The 12,269-nt window shown below is 36.3% G+C and overlaps 1 long non-coding RNA gene across 4 annotated transcripts in view; it reads left to right on the top strand.

Annotated features, from left to right (window-relative positions):
- Nucleotides 1-12,269, top strand: part of LOC144246768 (uncharacterized) — a 271,425-nt gene that overhangs the window by 133,505 nt on the left and 125,651 nt on the right. For 2 of the 4 annotated variants that reach the window (XR_014956907.1, XR_014956909.1), the window contains one exon: nt 7,068-7,214. The exons of 1 other annotated variant lie outside the window; for it this stretch is intronic. This is a non-coding gene — a long non-coding RNA (uncharacterized LOC144246768). Of the gene's footprint in view, nt 1-6,071; nt 6,165-7,067; nt 7,215-12,269 lie in introns of all 4 variants that reach the window. One more of the 4 variants, XR_014956908.1, reaches the window with a different exon arrangement.

The raw sequence follows: 12,269 nt of genomic DNA, 5'->3' as shown, positions 1-12,269 counted from the left end.
AGCAAAGTAAAAAATTCTGGCTGTATTCTTTTTCTGTATTTTGTGTCTTATGTCATATAGCAGAGTTAATTACTTACTAACAACGTCCTATACAAGAAAAATGTTAAACATAAAGTAAAGTTTTATTACTATTCTGTGCTAGGCAGAAAAGCTATATTTGAAGTTGCACATCTGTGTCTCTCATGAAAGATGATTCTGGTCATTTTGGAGAGTGAACTATCCAAATATAAAGCCAGAACATTTGGGCATGTTCTGGTTCTTAGTCTGGAACCTCTAAGATGACTAATTGTCAGCTATTTTCCCTAGAGACCATGAACAAATAAAGGTTTACTTCTCTGGGGCACACATTTTGGTCGTTAGTGTCCATGCACCGAATTCCCTGATTCCTAATTTGGTGTTATCTATTGTGCTATTAAAAGAAAATTTAAAAACAGCATTAATATTCTTCTTTTCTGAATTTCTTATTGAGAGATGAGTATTACTTTTAATGCAGTGCCCCAAATGAACTTATTCAGGTGTATGACTAAAGCAGAAATTTTCAATTCCAATAGAATAGACAAATGTACATTATGGAGATAGAATTTTAATTTTTTAGGAAACCTTGCACTTTTTTTTTTTATTATTATTATTTTTTAATTCAAAGACAATGTTGACTGATGAGGTGGCTTTTTGTGGGGGGAAAAAAAGGCATTTATATATATCTATATCTATCAGTACTGGATCGAAGAAAGAATTTATGGAAAGGTGTTGGTAACTAATGTTTCTCTAATGACAAATTACCAGTGCTTTTGTTGGAAGGTACTGGAAGGGAAAAGTCTCAAGATTATGAGCTAAATAAATAGCCATGCATATAGATGTACCATTATCTGATAAACAGAAAATCTAATTTTAGCATTATAACCACATTTTCTGTATAATTTTTCCATCTCTGAATTGGGCTGGCCTATAGTTAGTACTTGGAATTTGAGATCCTTGAAGCATGGGCAATGTCTTACATTTGATTATTTGATTTGATGGTAGTGACTGGATTTTACTTTATTTGGTGTAGTTCCAGACCTTAAATTAAAAGCTATTAAATTGGTAGCTCTGTATATCGTTGCCATACATATTTGACTTAAAAGGTTTCTTTTATTCTAGAGTGGGACTATTGCACAACCAGTATTTGGAATATTGATTCTTTAGCTACCTCCATAACTATACAACTGATTCTCTGCCATTTTCAAATGGTTGTGATGTGGGGATTGTTAATAGTTAAATTATTGAAAAGACCCCCCCAAACCTGTAATCACTGTCACTTTCTAAAAGAGCAAGATTATTTACTTTCCATTTCTAGCCTTCATTTTGTGAGACTGCATTCTGCACAGATGAATCCTATTTTCAGAATAGTGATCTTCCTGCAAGAAAATCTAATACAAGAGAGCAACATCAAACTGACAGGAAGATTGAATGGGTAATATATGCCCTCTTCTTTTTAATGTGGGTTATCTTTATGATACTGTGGCCTGTAGTCTACAACTTTGACCCACATCTTTCTTTTTCGTTAACCTCCATCAACTATTTAATATAGCTTCACATGTTTGTCATGTGAATCTGTAATTAATGCCATTCTATTCCCCGTGTTAATATGTTCACTGAAAATTATATAGAAGGAAGGGCACTTAGATCTACAGAGAATTAATTAGCATGTAATTTTCAGCATATCATCTAGTGTTAATTAGCAGTTAAACCATCTTCTAGTGCACGACCTGCTGATTTAGATACAGCATTCTGTTACAGTGGCCCTGGGGGATAATGTCTTGAAAGGGTATTGTCTTGAAAATGGAACTCCCTGTTTTGTCTCTCTATTTCTTTGTGCCTTAACATCAGATCTTTGTCAGCCCTTTCCCCCATACAAAAGCCCCTTTACTTAAGTGATCAGCAAGCAGCAATTTTGATATTAATCAGAAAAGATAATGATAGATTTAAGCACGCTAAATCAATGTGCTTCCTGATGGAGGTGTGATAATTCTGTTGTTAAAGAAGGGTCACATCCTCCCTGATGGATCTCTAACTGCAGTAACTTCAGCTTTGCCATCTTTTCTTTAAACACATAAAATTCTACCATGAGAAACTGTAATACTGGTTAGCTGAGGCATTCAGGTACTCTCTCTCTTTACATAGTTGTAGTGTATCAGCTTATATTTCTTGTGAAAAGAAACAAGTGCAATATTATATTTTAACTACCTCACTTAATCTGCTTATGTTTTGCTATTCCTCTTAAGTTGTGAGTGATCCTTTAATTTTTTTTTATTTCATCAGTGTAAAAATATCTAAAGCTCTATCTTATTGAGCACTTCCATCACCCTGAATACCTCTATTATACTGCTTTTGAGGTCTTATTTTTCTATGCAATCCAATTTCCTTGACCTCAGAAGAGTATTTATTCCTGGTATCCATGCTTTATAATATAAAGGCTTTACTCTGGTGTGTCATCAAAGCTGTTGCTGTGAAGTGGTGAGTTTTAGTACTGTGAAATTGAACTCTTTCATGGTGATAGACAGCAACTGACCCTAGTTCTTCAACTAGTTGATGATGGATTAGGAGATGTAACTAAGTGAGAAGTTGCTTGTGCTGCTGGGGGGTTTTTGGATGTGTGTGTGTTTTTTTCTTTTTGTTGTCTTCTTTTTTCTTAATATTTCCAAGGTCAAGTGTTACAGTGCAGGATGCTATATACGGAAAAAATTAGTCTCTTGAACAGAAGAGATGATTTATCCAGAAAATATCCAACTTTTGAGTTTCTGGAATAAGAAGTCTCTTAATGACCAAAAAAGCAATCCTCTCAGTTGTCGCCAGAATTGTGCAGATTCTCGATAGGAGTTATCAGATGGGCAATAAGTGACAGACACCCAGTATATGTTTTAAGGGGCAGATGTCTCAGATGGTTGCAATGAAATTTCTGCCTAAATCCAAGATGGATTGTAAATCTGTTCATTGCCATTATGAAGTGCTTTTGAGGGCCAGTTAGAAAAGACTGTAGCTTTTGATTAAATGGTAAGTAACTTAGTGAACTGTTCAAATCAAAAATTTATTCTTCTTTGCAAATTATTACATTGTCCAAGAGCAGATCTCAATTTCATCAATGTATTCATTGTTCAGTTCTCCTAAAATACTCTGTCACTATGGGTTCATCAAGAATTTAGTGCAGATAGATAAACATTGCTTTTATTTGCCCTCCATGGGAAGGATTGAAACTGCATTTGATATAATTAATTTTTGCATAAGCTATATTGAACCTGCACACTTATTTCTGTGTTATAAAATCACAGCCTGCTCAACCAGACCAGTCTAAGCTGTCAGTAGTAAGTTTAAGTACTGATATTTCCCAAACCTGTGACACGCTCAAACACTTTTTCCCCAGCCATCCTGAAGCAGCACTGGCTAGTGCTAGCAGTCTACAGGCTACTGAGACTAAGCTCAGAGTGTGGAAAGCATTTCCAAAGCATTGTGTGCCTGGGTCCTTAAACTGTTTAATGGGATGTATTTCTGGCCTGGCTGCTGGACTTCATTTAGCTGATAATGGTTGGGCCAGGAAGAGGAATCAAAGGGGGTTATTTGAGCTGTACTGTACCGTGGGGCTGCAGGAGCTGTGTAAGGTGAATTGTGGGGGAATAGTGTTGTGGTTACTTGGTAATTTATTTTTCCTCTGGCAGAATTTGGGACATCACTGTTTCAATGCATGACAAAGTTCCTTTTCACTGTGATTGTTAAATTAATTAAACTTTGAACATTTCAGATTCTGCATTTGTAATTTTTTTTTCCCCGATTACTGGAAAGGAAATCTTGGTCCTACAAATTAAATTAAATACACAACCTTTAAAACACTTTTGTTTGTATTTAAAATGTTTTAAAATACTTTAAAATTACTGTGTGTTCAAGACAGTGGGGGGCAATATTTGAGACTGGGAGAGACTATTCTTACTCTGGTAAGTCTCTTTTTAAAGTTAGTACCTACTGAAAATATTAAATGATCAAGCTGTATTTTATATACAATGAAGTATTGGCTCTCATTTCCAGATCCTAATGGATTTATTGAAATGGATTCTGATTATGATACCCATCCAAAAAAGTTTGGGCTGAAGCATACGAAGGGTGTTCCATCATTGTAGTTCCCACTTTTTTTTTCTGCAAAAAATTCCTGTAACTACTCTCATACAAAATAGCCAGTTGCTCTTTTCCTGGAATTCAGAGCCTATTGCAAACCCTCGGATTGCAAAATCTTGAGTTCCCACTGTCAGCCCTGTTTCAATTTCCAGTTTCTAGGTCACATTAAGATACTATGGAAGTAGCTTTTATTCATCTTTCCCTGTTTAACTGTCTCATTTTAGGGGCTCCTGGCATTGCAATCACACTGAAAAGTGTTACTGCTTGTATGAGTAAGTGGCACAAACAGACTTTGCAGCAGCCAGTAAGCTGTAATTTGCTGAATGATGAAAAGGGGACATAGGGTAAGGTTGGTCCAATACGCTCTCTTTCTCACCAAAGGCTGGTGTTGAGAGGAGAAAAAGGAGATTGTTCCAAAGAAATCTTTGTTGTCTGCCTAATGATCCATACATGTTTTATTAGCTATATTTGAAGACTGTGGTTTTTAACACTTTGGTGTTCCTCGTGTCAGCAGGAGCCATGATGAATCCTCTTTGCCTAAATAAGAATGAATTATTTGATTAGACTGCTGTTGTAATTCTACTTCTTGTGCAACATTTCTGATTAGTTCCTAAGTAGATGTCTCTAACCAAACTAGAAATTTCAGAAATAATTGAAACTTGAGCATTGCCTGCAGGCTTACCAAGAATCAAAAATTTCCAACAAATTGTCATGTAACAGTCCTGTGAAGATGCAGCTCAGCAGCTTGGACCACCTTCTAGTCCAATAAAATTTCCAGTATAGTATAATATTAATTATTTATTGCTGCAAAGTTTTGATTATTGCTGTATTTATAATACTATACAAAGATGAGGCAAATTCTGGAGAACTTTATGAAATTAAAAGATGTTCTGGAGAACATATGAAAACTAAAATTTTTTAATTGGTGTATAATAAAACCTGTAATTATTTGTCTAACTGGACAATAAAACCTAGGCTTTTAAAAAGTATGTTCACATATTTTTTTTCTACGGTAGGAAAAACACTCCCTGTGGCAGAAGGCAATATTTCAAATGGTTAGACATTATGGAAGGATGCAAGAATGCAGCTGTGACTCTTGAAACTCACTTCAAGTGCAAACAACAGTAGCTGGGGCAAGCTGTGCCCAAGAGGCTGCGGGGTGGGATTGGGACAAGCCCTGCCAGGGACTTGTGATTGGGATGGTCCTTGTGAGTCAAGCACTGCTGTGAACTCCAGGCAAGCCCTGCCATAAGGAGGTTTCTTCCAAAGTCAGGAATGGTCCTGTTGTGTAGTGCCTGAAGATGGCTTCCCAAAATGGTTGTTGATGTGTTTTTTCTCTCTTCTGTACCAGAGAACATTAGCTCAGCAGCTGATTGACAAATGTAAGACTCCTAATCTTGATTTGAAGTCTGTAGCTTTTAGATTTGTTTGTGCTATTTCTGGTTTAAATTGGGATTGGTGTGAGAAGCTGCATCTACAATGAAGAAAACACTTCTATTTCTGGTCTGTTTCACACAGACAGCCTGAAAGGCTTCCGCTTGGATGGAAACAGGTCACATTTCATCCCAAAGCAATTGAAATGACAGCTACAAATTCTGTAAAAAGTTTATAACATGTCTGCTGACAGATACTCAAATAAGGAGTATTGGAGACCAGCAATAGGATGTTCATAATGGCCCTCATTGTAAAATCTTGATCAGGTACAAATTCTACCAATTCTTCCTTACTGATCCTAACCAATGCTTTAAATAATTAGTCCAATTGCAATTCAAAATAAGATATCAAAATAAGGAGGAAGGAAAGCAATGTCTTTCTTGGTCTCTCATAAATTTGTCACCTGTTCTTGTACCATTAATACATTCCAGGAATGGCATATATTCCTCTATATGACACGCTCTTGTTTTTTCCTTAACTACTCTTAACACCTGCAGATTACTCCTTGAATTTACTGTGAGCAGATTTTGGATACCTGGAGTGTCTGGGGCTGGTACTGGAACCATAGAAGACAAATTAATTTGGAGCAAGTAAGATTGCCCACATTGCAGGCAATGTCAGTATTAAGGAACCAGTGAAAAAATGGTGTGTTTTGCTCTCTGGGAAATCCTTGGCTGAGAACAGAAAGTGCCAACATGCTTATGATGCCCTCCAAAAACCAAAATACCAGCCTTAAAAGCTTTTGAGGTGATTTCCTTGTAGTTAAGATTTCTGAATTCAAATCTTTTAAAGAAGAGTGATGTACTCAGCTGTTTTAGTGTAAGCAGAAACATTAGTTGCAATTTAGGTTCTGAGAAAATTATCTACTTTCTGTTCTCTCTTAAGGTTCCTTGGATTCTTAATCATTTGGTGCTGGGACCAGTGCAGTGTTCAATTAGTGCACTCAGTGCCTGTTATTTATCTGTTTTTCTCAGAGTAGTAACACTGCCACTCCACTTTGGTACATGTGTACTTGGAGTAAATGCACAAAGGCAGTCAAAACTCCATGTAAGCCTGTAGAGACAAAATTTGGCATTCACAGTTTAAACCGTGACAAAACAATGACCAAATGTAGTAAAGTGGGAAAAGGTCTTTTTCCAGAAGACCTTAGATGAGGTTAGTGGCACTTAAATAATACCATGGAAAATTAATTCTTTTTAGCAAGTCCCAGTCTATCATGAGGCTGACAATCTGATAGGTTTAATCCCTGAGCGTCTGAAATGAGACTGGCCAGCTGTGGTTCATGGATCACCAATAGTGCATGGTGGCCCATGTGTTACAAAGGGATTAGGGAAGAATCCATTTATCTTCAGGCAACTATGCTTTTCTAGTTGTTTTAAGAACTTACAGAACCTTTAGAAAGAATTATTTTTCCCCTTGCTGATGGAAATAAAGATATCAAGTACTTGCCTGTCCTGTGCTGCAATGTCTTTCTTTTCTACTATTTTTTCCAGGAAATTTGACATTATACTCTTCTGAAATGGAAAGAAGGGAAGTGAGGCTGCAAAGGCCAACCTTGAATCTCAAAAATGACCAGAGAAGTTTGAAGTTGCCTCTGAGAAGAAGATATGGGACTTGCAATCCTCAGCAGTCAGGAAAAAGTAAATATTACAATTTCATAGACAGAGCCAAGCACAGTGGAATTCATTATATCTTTCCTCCTTAGAACTGTCCTACTTTGATGCTGCAGTAGGATGGTCACACAAGGGAACGTGTTGTCTTGTGGGTGAGAGTTTGAGAGCACTGCTGGCCAGGAAAGGAGATGTGCTTTAAGAAGTGGCCTGAATATGTTGTCTAAGATCTTCTTTTAAATACCATAATATCCCCAGGGCATTAACACTGACTAGCAAAGAAGTCACTAACTTATTACAGTTTCCAGTTGTGTTGTTTAAGCTTGTAACCTGATTCTCCTTACTCAACACTGACATTTGATTCCAGAACTTTGGTCTTAACTTTGCTTATTGGGACTCAGATATTTTTCCCATGATTTCTTTTAATGCTTTCTTTGGTCTTGAGAGGTCTGAAATAAAAAATAATTAATTTCATACAGACTTTTTTCTAAGCTCTTGCAGCTCTAATAAGAGGGTATTGCAAAACCTCTATGTTAAAATTTAAATAGCAGGGAAGAAAAGGCGGGCAGGAGGCAGTAAGAAAAAAAGCACAATGGAGGATAAAAAAAAGGAGATAATGGTCTATAAGCTCTTTGTGGCAAAGAAGGATTCCTTGTGCAGAACAGCACACCAGTGGGCCTAATTAATGCCTGTTACTTGCCACTTAAGGCTTGTTCTGAAACTGCTGGTAAGAGGCAAAGAGAAAATGAGAGGAAAAAGGAAATTCTGGAAGGGAAATGCAGAAAACACAGCACAAATGCCTCCCTTGAGATTCCTGCTTTAGACTACAGGAACTTGGAAGTAGAGACTCCTACAGCTGCATGATGACAGTGGCTGTAAATTGGGGGTTCAATAATGTTGGGATGGGGAGGGGGAGAATATCTTTACCATTTTTTGTGAGATTTGTCCCGTGGTAGTCTCATCATGGGTTTATTATAGGGTGATATAAGCTGTGGGAGCGGGTAACAGGCTTCAAGAGGACATGTCAATGTCTGAGTGTTGCTGAGGCTGAGAAGGAAGATAGAATAGTTTCTCTGGCTTGTGAAGGTACAGAATTGAAATAGAATAGGAAGTACCTGAAATAGAGAAGTTGTTCAGCTAAGCATTGTTTTAATGCAAATGTTTTATCCCTTTTTTGGGGGGATTTTTTTTTCTAAATTATTATTAAGATCTTAGCAATATTCATAATAATATAAACAACTTTTCTGGGCATTGTTTTTTATAGACAGATTTATTTTTACATCTGAATTATTGCTGTGATACTATCTAGTATCACATTATCAAGTGTGAGAGAATAATCTGATCTGTCTGAAAAATGGAGCTGATACGTAAACTGTATACATCAATGGCATTTATCTAGTGAGTGTCATGTCATATACACACAGAACAAATTTCAGAAATGGGCTTTTTTCTTGAAATAATATCTAAACTCATCTTTTAAAATCATGAATGGTCCTGTTCAAACTCATAGCTGTGTGCTGGAGAATGTATCCACTAATGGCATCCAGAGTGAGCACTGATGCTTCAGGGCTTTCCATCACTGCAGTTCCTCCCCACGGACACCTTGGAGAAGGAGCTGCTGCTTTGGGGACTGCAGAAGGGGTGAGCAGCAAAGCACTGCTGCCTTGGGGTCTGCTCATGTTTCACGTGCTGGACTGGAACATGACTTGTTAGCCTTTGACCTAAAGGTAATCCATGGTTTACACAAGTCAAGATATTTATGATCTTTTATTAGCCTCAATCACATGAAAGACCTATACTTTTGCTCTGATTCAAATGCAATATGTTCTAGTATTAGGGATATGTTTTTCTTTGTTTTGGCAGGACAAAAGGATACAGATATGAGAGAATTGATTATATTCCATACTATGCATTTGGAGATAGAGCCAGTAATATGCTAGTTAGCAGTTTCACATAATCTCATTGGCGTCAGCAGATTTATCCTTTCCTTGCACTATAAATGAAAAAGACTCAGTCCATTAACATTTAAATTGGAGATACAGATTCCTGATGTAAACTGTTTGCATTGACATTAATAGTGGGCACAGCCCATTAGTGTGAGCTCATATTAGCAACATCTTAATAATCATGGCAGAGCTTTTTTTAAAGTTATGGGAATTCCGCTGTAGCATATAATTAAATGTGTATGGAATTTTTATTGGTTATAATTAAGATGCATGATCTTTGTTTATTATAGCATTAGAAAGTACTATAATAGCTCTGAAAAGCACTGGTTGTCATGTGGTACTGCTTAATTATGGAAAAATACTATAACACTTCAGGTCGGGCTGATTAAAGCAATTAGCACAAAATTATAATTGGATGCTATTAAAGTATGCAAAAATATTTACAAGCCTCCTCATGACTATGGGAATTGGGACTTAAATGCTTTTATTCTTAAGAGGATGCAATTTTATGTTTTTCCTGTTGCTGTACAATAAAAGAATCTGCAAATCTATTAGCTACTTATTGGACAATGTTACCAGGGTCCTATGTGTGTGTGTGCATGTATTTAAAACTATTTTCAAATCCTTTAAAATCTGAAATTAGGCATGTTGATCTTATCCATAAAAGCATTCTCATCTCTATTCTTCTAACCAGTACTAAGCAGTGTAAAAATTGGATCCTTCTTAACAGAACTGAAGTTCATGTTCCTCAATCTAGACTATACCTAGACTATGATAAGATTGTTTTCTCCTGTCCCATTGCCTTCACTTAGGAAACACAGATTTTTATTTCAATTCAGTTTTTGGCACAATATTTTGTGGCACAATAATATTTTCCTCTTGCTTTTTACATGGGCTAATATGGGACATCTCTGTCATCCCTTCTTGTTTTGATGGTTTGGGTTCTGTGTGGATCCCAGAGGAATTCATCATTTTAGGGTAGCTGAAACCAGCAACATCAGCAACCAAAAGTATGCAGATCAAGAGACTGGAGGGAATAAGGCCTTAAATATTTTTAATTGAAATTATTCTGTCATCTTCTGGGTTTTGGATCTTTGGAGTACACTGAAGTGAAGCTTCTCTTCACAGCCATACACAAAAATAATTCAAGTACTTAGAAATAAAAGAGATTGTTATTGGTAGTACAGAGATAGCTGTTTCTCTCTGAGCTGTTACTTCTTGGAAATAGTTTCTTATTTTTTGCACAGTAATCTCTCTAGTTCCTTCTTGAACCTATTTTTTCTGGGGAGTGGGGAGATGTGATGATAACAATTCTGTAAGCAACAAGTAGTGGGGAAATATAATCTGTTTTAATAAAAATGTAAGTTTTTGGTATCAAAATTTTTTTCTGCTCCTGTACATTATGCATTGAAATATTTCAGTCCATTTTTTTTTTCCTGAAAGAAACTCTGAGACATTTCTGCCTCATATCTGCCTCAGTAAGGAAAGTGGAACGATATTGTTTCAGCTGGGAGATGTCCCATTTGTTATGATAATAGAGTATGTTCTCAGTGTTTTTGTTTTGATACTCTCACCAACTTTGACTATTTGTATAAGTGATCAGAATTCTCTGGCAAATTATGAGATGTGATATTTCCCTCAGCCAGAGATGTGCTCCCTAAAACTATATTAAAATCTGTTATGTCTTTCTCCAAAGTTCCATGTCAGTGCCTTGCTTATCTCTATATGTGTACCTTTTTTCTACTTATTTTCTATTCTCCTCTTAAAATTGGGGAGTCTGAGTTTTCACCACAAACAGGTGCCAGCCATCTTCATATGCTGTACAAACAATTTAATCTGAATGCAGCTTAGTGGTTCTGGTGAGCTGTTGCAGATGTTTTTGTTTGTTTGTTTTAATTTAATAAATATAAATCCAAATAATAAGGTTAAACCAAAATTCTTTCTGCGTTGTCACATCAGAAAGGAGCGTACAGGTTACGAAGATGTCATCATTTGTTATAATTTATTGTCATTTATTAATGACAAGTAACACATGGGTGGTCCCAACAATTACACTTCAGTTTGGACTGTTAGGATGCTGACAACTAAATATTTCATTTTCCTTAAAAAAATCTTACTTAACTGATGGCATAAATTCTTTCAAATGAGGTAGTCTACTCACCAGAACTTGAGTAAGAAACTGCTCTATCCACCCATTTTTGTACTTTGGTATAGAAATTTTAACTTTTCCTGAGACACTGGCTTGATTTATTTTTCTTTCATTTTGGTAGTAGTTTGGACTACTGCTTTTTTATTAAAAGAATAATTAAAAAAAATACAGCTATCATTGCAGGTGATAATGAAAGAGGGATTCTTTTGCATGTCAAGAAAAAATGCTATTATGAAATTTTGCTTTGTAGCTACAGCAGTTATATGCTGTAATGTCTAGACACTCCTCTCCCTTATTCATAGATGAGGTGTTTAAATTAATGTACAATAAGCCCTGATCAGATTTTAGGAAGAAGTACAAAACAGCTGAGACAGATGATGTTCAGCCATCTAATTGCCTAAATTAATTTTTTGATTCTTCAGTGGCAAATCTGTCAAGACACAAAAACTGTTGGACCTTCTGCCTGTCTCAGATGTTCAGGTTTTAGTCCCAAATACAATAATTAGCAGTATCATAATGAGAGAAGAATTCGGTGACCGCTGTTATTTCATGGTTTCACTGGCTCTGTCTCACTGGGAGGACTTTGAATTTTTCAGTCAACTTAGCAAGATACTCTTTGATACACTTTTCATTATTAAGCTAATAGGAAGGCTCATGGAGGACTTTAAAATGGATTCAAGTGTGAAATCAGTAGGTAATATACTTAATGAGGCCATTGCTACAGCTGTGCTGCTGTAGAGTTAAGCTACAATGAAACTTGAAATTGGCTTTGGCTTGAGTTAGACCTGCACCTGTGAAAAGCAGAGATATTGGGACTATCAGGTGAAAAGTCTGAGATTTCTTAATCAGCCTAAGTTATCTATGGATCTTGCACAGCTGATGTGGGGGAAGGAGAAATAACCCCCCTCTTTTTTCCTTGTTTTTCATGAGCAAAATGGCAACAAAACCTCCTATGTGTATTTCTCCCATCTCCTCTGAGGTTCTGACTAT

Source organism: Lonchura striata, chromosome 8, assembly GCF_050655825.1.
Source record: "Lonchura striata isolate lonStrDom1 chromosome 8, ASM5065582v1, whole genome shotgun sequence".
Taxonomy (NCBI): Eukaryota; Metazoa; Chordata; class Aves; order Passeriformes; family Estrildidae; genus Lonchura; species Lonchura striata.
Note: the sequence above shows the minus strand (reverse complement) of the source record. Positions and strands in the feature narration are given on the sequence as shown.